Source organism: Triticum aestivum, chromosome 2B, assembly GCF_018294505.1.
Source record: "Triticum aestivum cultivar Chinese Spring chromosome 2B, IWGSC CS RefSeq v2.1, whole genome shotgun sequence".
Taxonomy (NCBI): Eukaryota; Viridiplantae; Streptophyta; class Magnoliopsida; order Poales; family Poaceae; genus Triticum; species Triticum aestivum.
In genome coordinates this window covers 428,293,813-428,302,981 of record NC_057798.1, presented here as the reverse complement: position 1 = coordinate 428,302,981, position 9,169 = coordinate 428,293,813, and positions in this window count along the sequence as shown.

Here is a 9,169-nt window from a genome sequence, read left to right as displayed (position 1 = left end):
AGTGTACAGGAGATGGACTGGAGGGGGGCTGCTCACATTGGGCCTTCGGCCAACGAATCTGGTGGGCTGGGATGGCTGAAGGGGCGCGGCTGGGCCTGGTGCAGTGTGCTCGCACACACGCGAGAAGCGAGGCAGCACTGCAGCAGTGCTCGAACTGGAGCAGGGGAACGGCACGCCAGGACGATGCAGGGGAGGCAGCAGGCGGCGGGGCACAGGGAGATCGGCCGGATCCCGTCAGATCCGAAGTGAGGAGGATGGGAACAGGCGGTACAACGATGGGGCAGCTTGAGCGCAGGGGATCCGGGCATGGGACGAGGCCAGGGCGCGGGGTCGAGCTCGTTTCCAGCAGAGGACAACGGCGAGGGACTTGACGTGATCCCGGTGACGCGGACGAGGTGAGGAGGATCGGAGGGGACTGCACTTGGCCTTGGCGTTCGACGACGACGCTGCAGCTTCAAGGCGTCGGAGCTCCCTGTGGTGACAAACAGCGGCGACAGGCGGGTCAACATCGGCGCAAGTAAAAGCGGGGAAGAAGAGGAGCGCGAGGCAAGGGCGAGGTTACCGGCGGCGCCTAGATGAAGTCGAGGTCGCCGGCAGACAAGGGACGAGGCAGAGCAGCCGTTCCTGGAGGCCGGCGATGGCTGCTCCGTCGAGGCAGAGAAGATCGAGGCGGGATCATGGCTGCGGGGCACTGTGGTGGACCGGTGGGGATGAACTGGTGGCCTAGGGGCCATCGGATCTTGATCTGGTGGCTTCAGATCAAGGTGGAAGGTGGCTGGCTGGATGAGGCTGGGTGTGTGTGGGCGGTTGCGAGGTGGAGAGCAGCGGCTGGATCGCTGGTGATCCTGAGGGGAATGGAGACAGCGGCGGTGGCGACTGGATAGGGGAGGATCCCTAGAAAATAGGGTTTGGTCTCAAGTGACTAGGGATGGACTATATATATATAAGAGGAGTTTGGATCATCTGATTTAAATCCGATGGTCGAGAATAAAATGCTTTGGGAGTCCAAACAAATAAACGAAGATATTGTAGGGATGTTTGGGGTTGATCCGGACCCATCGGTAACGATAGCTCGGGTCAGGTCCGGGAGTAGTTTCGGACGCGCGCACGAGGGGGCTGCGAGCTGGCAAGAGAGGTTAGGTGGTCACGGTCAAGAGGGAAGCGAAAAACCCGATTGGTCTTGGAACGGTCAAAGGAGGCAACGGAGAGAAGCGAGGAATGCAACTACGAACGGTTACGAGTTTTGAGAAAACATGCGGATGCAAGTTTTAAAACATGACAGCAACAAAGTGCCGATGCAATGCGAATGATGCGATGATGAAATGCAAGACATGAACACAATGCAAAACAAAAGACAAAACCCAACCACAAAGGAAATATCATATCGCATCTCCAGAAAAGGAAAGAGTTGGAGTTACGAATATGGAAAGTTGTATCCGGGGTGTTACACAATGGAGTATCTAGGTGACATTAGGGTTTTGGTTGATTTGTGTCTTAAGGTGTTACTCTAGTATGAACTCTATGATAGATTGAACGGAAAGAATAGCTTCGTGTTATTTTACTACGGACTCTTGAATAGATCAAGCAGAAAGGATAACTTAGAGGTGGTTTTGTACCCTACCATAATCTCTTTGTTTGTTCTCCGCTATTAGTGGCTTTGGAGTGACTCTTTGTTGCATGTTGAGGGATGGTTATATGATCTATATATGTTATTATTGTGGAGAGAACTTGCACTAGTGAAAGTACGAACCCTATGCCTTGTTTCCTACCATTGCAATACCATTTACGCTCACTTTTATCATTAGTTACCTTGCTGTTTTTATATTTTCAGATTACAAAAACCTATATCTACCATCTATATTGCACTTGTATCACCATCTCTTCGCCGAACTAGTGCACCTATACAATTTACCATTGTATTGGGTGTGTTGGGGACACAAGAGACTCTTTGTTATTTGGTTGCAGGGTTGTTTGAGAGAGACCATCTTCATCCTACGCCTTCCACGGATTGATAAACCTTAGGTCATCCACTTGAGGGAAATTTGCTACTGTCCTACAAACCTCTGCACTTGGAGGCCCAACAACGTCTACAAGAAGAAGGTTTTCTAGTAGACATACTGCTCTTTTCTGGCGCCGTTGCCGGGGAGGTGAGTGCTTGAAGGTATATCTTTAGATTTTGCAATCGAATCTTTTTGTTTCTTATTTTATCACTAGTTTAGTTTATAAAAGAAAACTACAAAAAAATGGAGTTAAGCTTGTCTCATATGCTTCATCTTTTTAATATCTTTCGTTAGTATGATGGAAAGGAAAATTGTGCTCAAGTACTAGAAGAAGAATGCATTAAAATGCTTGGTACTAAATCTTTGAATGATGAGCATGATTGCAATGTTGTTAGTATGAACTCTTTGAATATCCATAGTACTAATGATGATTGCACTAGTTATGATGAAAATATCTCTTATAAGCATGTCGATTTTTGTGGAGTAGATTGGGTTTGCAAATGCACACCAAATAGGGAAAATAGATATTGCAAGAGGCATAAGTATTTAGAAACTAAAGGGTTGCAAGAAAGTCTTGATGTTTGTGCTGAAAAATTCAATATTTTTTGCGCTCCTTGTGAACTTTGCAATGAACATTGTCATTTAAATCTCCAATGCAAATTGTTTCATGACTGAATCGTGTCCAAAAATTGTGATAACTTGATTACCCTTGAGCATCATAAAGAGCTTAGTCTTCTTTTGGGGTATGAAGAAATGAAACGTATAACTGAGGGTATTCCAAAATGTAATCTTGATAGATGTCTTGATTTTGATTTAGAGAAGATTTATTTGTATTGTGCGGTGAATTGCATTGAAAATCCTTACATTGCCAATTACCTAAATAAAAGAAAGCAATTAGAATATTAAGAGAATACTAATGAAAGGGAAGAGACTTCCCAATCTCCTCCTATTATTTCTTATGATGAATCGGGTAACGAGGAGGAGCTTTCTATTCAACCAATCTCATCAACAAGGAGCTCAAAGAAGAAGGTTGAACCCACACATAATGTGAATAAGAAAAATAAAAGAAGGAGCAACAAAGGTAAAAAGGTATCTCTCTCAAATGAAGTTGCTCCTACTACTCATTGTGATGATGATAATTGATATACTATTGGTGCTATCCATACTATTAATGATGAGAGTGACTATGCTTATGATATGAAAAGGCCCAAGCTTGGGGAAGATATGTTTGATGAGGATGACATATTTGATAATATATTTGCTGCAATTAATGTTTGTCCCAAGCTTGGGGATGCTATGTTTAATGAAGATGATATTTTTAGCATCCCAAGTTTTGATATGCAAAGTTGTTATGATGATAGCATGACTCTTACCTATGCTGATTATATTGATGAAAGTGGGTTTGGAAGAATGTCAACTTTAGGAAGTAGTGATCCCACTATTTTGGAGGATGTTGAATTTTATTGTGATGAATATGAAAGTGGATTTGGAAGAGTGTCAACTTTATTTAGTGATGATTCCACTATCTTGGAAGAGGTTTCAATCGATTATGATGAGAACAAAGTTGCTACTTATGATGATTATTGTGATGAAACTTATGCTATAAAAAGTAGTAATGATTATATTTATAAAACTTGTCATGATTATGATTACCCTTTTTCTGAACATTACTCTTTTAATGTGGAAACAATTTTTAGTATTTGAGTCTCTTATGATACTCCCACTATTCCGAATAAGAAGGATTTTGCTTATGTGGAGAGTAGTAAATTTTCTATGCTTGTAGATCATGAAAAGAATGCTTTAGGTTATGGTTATATTGTTGAATTCATTCATGATGCTACTGAAAATTATTATGAGGGAGGAACATATGCTTGTAGGAATTGCAGTAATGTCAAGTTTCCTCTCTATGTGTTGAAAATCTTAAAGCTATGCTTGTTTTGCCTTCCTATGCTAGTTGATTATTGTTCAAATAAGTTGTTTGCTCACAAAATCCCTATGCATAGGAAGTGGGTTAGGCTTAAATGTGCTAGTCATATGCTTCATGATGCTCCTGTTATGTTTCAATTCTTATCTTTTTTTGGTGAGCATCATTGTCATCATCATGCCTAGCTAGAAAGGCATTAAAGAAAAGTGCTTGTTGGGAGACAACACAATTTTTACCCCTACTGTTATTGCGTGTTCACATGATTATCCTACTGAAGTAATCATGTTTTATAGCTTTTTTTCAATAAAGTGCCAAGTAAGACCTTTAGGATAGCTTACGGTGATAGTTGTGTTGATCCTGCTGAAAATCAGAAACTTTTGCACCCAGTAAATTGGTTTTGATAATTCACAGAAACGTTATTCTGATCTTATTCTTTTTGATCTGGATTTGTACACAAATTTCTTAGGAATTCCTAATTTTGTAGGATTTTTGGAGTTCCATAAGTATAGGTTTGATACATATTACTACAGACTATCCTGTTTTTGACAGATTCTGTTTTCTATGTGTTGTTTGCTTATTTTGATGAATCTATGAGTAGTATCGGAGGGTATGAACCATAGATAGGTTGAAGTACAGTAGATATTACACCAATATTAATTTAAATGAGTTCATTATAGTACCTAAGTGGTGGTTTAATTTTCTTATACTAACGGAGCTTACGAGTTTTCTGTTGAGTTTTGTGTTGTGAAGTTTTCAAGTTTTGGGTAAAGATTCGATGGACTATGGAATAAGGAGTGGCAAGAGCCTAAGCTTGGGGATGCCCAAGGCACCCCAAGGTAATATTCAAGGACAACCAAGAGCCTAAGCTTGGGGATGCCCCGGAAGGCATCCTCTCTTTCGTCTTCGTTCATCGGTAACTTTACTTGGAGCTATATTTTTATTCACCACATGATATGTGTTTTGCTTGGAGCGTCATTTTATTTTGTTTTGTCTTTCTTGATGTTTGAATAATTTACCAAGATCTGAAATTCTTAAATATTAGAGAGTCTTCACATAGTTGCACAATTATTCGACTACTCATTGATCTTCACTTATATCTTTCGGAGTAGTTTGTCATTTGCTCTAGTGCTTCACTTATATCTTTTAGAGCATGGCGGTGGTTATATTTTGTAGAAATTGTAGATCTCTCATGCTTCAATTATATTATTTTGAGAGTCTCTTAGAACAGCTTGGTATTTGTAATGGTTATAAAATTGGTCCTTGAATGATGGGCATCCAAGTTGGGTATAATAAAACTTTCATAGAAAGTGAATTGGATGCTATGATCAATTTGATACTTGATAATTGTTTTGAGATATGGAGGTAATGATACTAAAGTCATGCTAGTTGGGTGATTATGAATTTAAAGAATGCTTGTCTTGAAGTTGGCAAGTCCCGTAGCATGCACGTATGGTAAAAGTTGTGTAACAAATTTATTGCATAGGGTGCTCTTTTGATTGCCTTCCCTTGAGTGGAGGTCGGGGGCGCGCGATGGTTAACTCCTACCAACCTCCCCCCTAGGAGCATGCGTAGTAGTGCTTTGCTTCGAGGGCTAATAAAACTTTTGCAATAAGTATATGAGTTCTTTATGACTAATGGATTATACGCACTTTTACCTTTCCATTATTGCTAGCCTCTTCGGTATCGTGCATTGCCCTTTCTCACCTTGAGAGTTGGTGCAAACTTTGCCGGTGCATCCAAACCCCGTGATACGATACGCTTTATCACACATAAACCTCCTTATATCTTCCTCAAAACAGCCACCATACCTACCTATTATGGCATTTCCATAGCCATTCCGAGATATATTGCCATGCAACTTTCCACCGTTCCGTTCATCATCATGACATGCATTATCATTTTCATATTGCCTTGCATGATCATGTAGTTGACATCGTATTTGTGGCAAAGCCACCATGCATAAATTTTCATACATGTCACTCTTGATTCATTGCCCATCCCGGTACACCGCCGGAGGCATTCATATAGAGTCATATCTTGTTCTAGTTTTGAGTTGTAATTCATGAGTTGTAAATCAATAAAAGTGTGATGATCATCATTATTAGAGCATTGTCCCCAAAAAGAAAAAAAAGGAAAGGCCAAAAAGAAAAAAAAGGCCAAAAAGAAAAGAAAAAGAAAAAAGAAGAAGAAGAAAGGCCAAAAAGAAAAAAAGGAAGGCCCAAAAAAACAAAATAAATAAAAAGGGGGCAATGTTACTATCTCTTTTTCCACACTTGTGCTTCAAAGTAGCACCATGTTCTTCATGTAGCGAGTCTCATATGTTGTCACTTTAATATACTAGTGGGAATTTTTCATTATAGAACTTGGCTTGTATATTCCTACGATGTGCTTCCTCAAAATGCCCTAGGTCTTTGTGAGCAAGCAAGTTGGATGCACACCCACTTAGTTTCTTTTGTTGAGCTTTCATACATTTATAGCTATAGTGCATCCGTTGCATGGCAATCCGTACTCCTCATGTTGACATCAATTGATGGGCATCTCCATAGCCCGTTGATTAGCCTCGTCAATGTGAGACTTTCTCCTTTTTTGACTTCTCACAACCTCCATCATCATATTCTATTCCACCCATAGTGCTATATCCATGGCTCGCGCTCATGTATTGCGTGAGAGTTGAAAAAGGCTGAAGCGCGTTAAAAAGTATGAACCAATTGCTTGGCTGAAACCGGGGTTGTTCTTGATGGGAGTATTTTGTGTGGTGAAAATTAAACATAGCCTAACTATATGATTTTGTAGGGATGAACTTTCTTTAGCCATGTTATTTTGAGAAGACATGAATGCTTTGATTGGTATGCTTGAAGTATTACTATTTCTTATGTCAATATGAACTTTTATTTTGAATCATTTGGATCTGAACATTCATGCCACAATAAAGAAAATTACATTGAGAATTATGCTAGGTAGCATTCCACATCAAAAATTCTGTTTTTATCATTTACCTACTCGAGGACGAGCAGGAATTAAGCTTGGGGATTCTTGATACGTCTCCAACGTATCTATAATTTTTGATTGTTCCATGCTATTATATTACCCGTTTTGGATGTTTATGGGCTTTACCTTACACATTTATATCATTTTTGGGACTAACCTACTAACCGGAGGCCCAGCCCATATTGTTGTTTTCTTGCCTATTTCAATGATTCGAAGAAAAGGAATATCAAACGGAGTCCAAACGGAATGAAACCTTCGGAAAAGTTATTTTTGGAACGAACATGATCCGGGAGACTTGGAGTACAAGCCAGGGAAGCTTCGAGGAGGCCAGGAGATAGGAGGGTGTGCCCACCCCCCTGGGCGTGCCCCCCTATCTCGTGGGCCCCTCGTGGCTCCCCTGAACGAATTTTTCGCCTATATATTCCCATATACCCTAAAACCATCGAATATGAAGATAGATCGGGAGTTCCGCCGCCGCAAGCCTCTATAGCCACCAAAAACCTCTCGGGAGCCCGTTCCGACACCCTGCCGGAGGGGGAATCCATCACCGGTGGCCATCTTCATCATCCCGGTGCTCCCCATGACGAGGAGGGAGTAGTTCACCCTTGGGGCTGAGGGTATGTACCAGTAGCTATGTGTTTGATATCTCTCTCTCGTATTCTCTCTATGGCACGATCTTGATGTATCGCGAGCTTTGCTATTATAGTTGGATCTTATGATGTTTCTCCCCCTCTACTCTCTTGTGATGAATTGAGTTTTCCCTTTGAAGTTATCTTATCGATTGAGTCTTTAAGGATTTGAGAGCACTTGATGTATGTCTTGCCGTGTTTATCTATGGTGACAATGGGATATCACGTGATCCACTTGATGTATGTTTTGGTGGTCAACTTGCGAGTTCCGCCCATGAACCTATGCATAAGGGTTGGCACACGTTTTCGTCTTGACTCTCTGGTAGAAACTTTGGGGCACTCTTTGAAGTACTTTGTGTTGGTTGAATAGATGAATCTGAGATTGTGTGATGCATATCGTATAATCATGCCCATGGATACTTGAGGTGACAATGGAGTATCTAGGTGACATTAGGGTTTTTGTTGATTTGTGTCTTAAGGTGTTATTCTAGTATGAACTCTATGATAGATTGAACAGAAAGAATAGCTTCGTGTTATTTTACTACGGACTCTTGAATAGATCGAGCAGAAAGGATAACTTTGAGGTGGTTTCGTACCCTACCATAATCTCTTTGTTTGTTCTCCGCTATTAGTGGCTTTGGAGTGACTCTTTGTTGCATGTTGAGGGATTGTTATATGATCTATCTATGTTATTATTGTTGAGAGAACTTGCACTAGTGAAAGTATGAACCCTATGCCTTGTTTCCTACCATTGCAATACCGTTTACGCTCACTTTTATCATTAGTTACCTTTCTGTTTTTATATTTTCAGATTACAAAAACTTATATCTACCATCTATATTGCACTTGTATCACCATCTCTTCGCGGAACTAGTGCACCTATACAATTTACCATTGTATTGGGTGTGTTGGGGACACAAGAGACTCTTTGTTATTTGGTTGCAGGGTTGTTTGAGAGAGACCATCTTTATCCTATGCCTCCCACGGATTGATAAACCTTAGGTCATCCACTTGAGGGAAATTTGCTACTGTCCTACAAACCTCTGCACTTGGAGGCCCAACAACGTCTACAAGAAGGTTGTGTAGTAGACATCATTATACTCCCTCTGTTCCTAAATACAAGTCTTTGTTGAGATTCCACTATGGATTACATATGGATGTATATAGATACATTTTAGAGTGTAGATTCACTCATTTTTGATCCGTATGTAGTCCTCAGAGGAATCTCTACAAAGACTTATATTTAGGAACGGAGAGAGTACTTACAAAAGAAGAACAGAAGAGGAGCATGCTAAAGAAGAGCAAGAAGATTTTGGAAAATAAAATGTTGGTTGCCCACACATGATGAACCAGAGCACATAAAGAATGCAACTCCCTGTTGTCCCTCAATATGTGGCGCATGTGCTTTTCGAAAGTAAAGTAGAAACATTAGCTCACCAATTAAACATTCTCTGTTTTAGTACATGTCAGCATCATATCAGATTCGTATTTGAGCAACTAAGTTTGGAATTATGAGTGGCATGTTGTTTAGCTTGATGGGTTGAGGAGCACTGCTTACACGTACTTCTTGAAGCACCTACAATGATGGTACTTAATATATGGGAATGTCTACATGCAAGTCGCCTGAC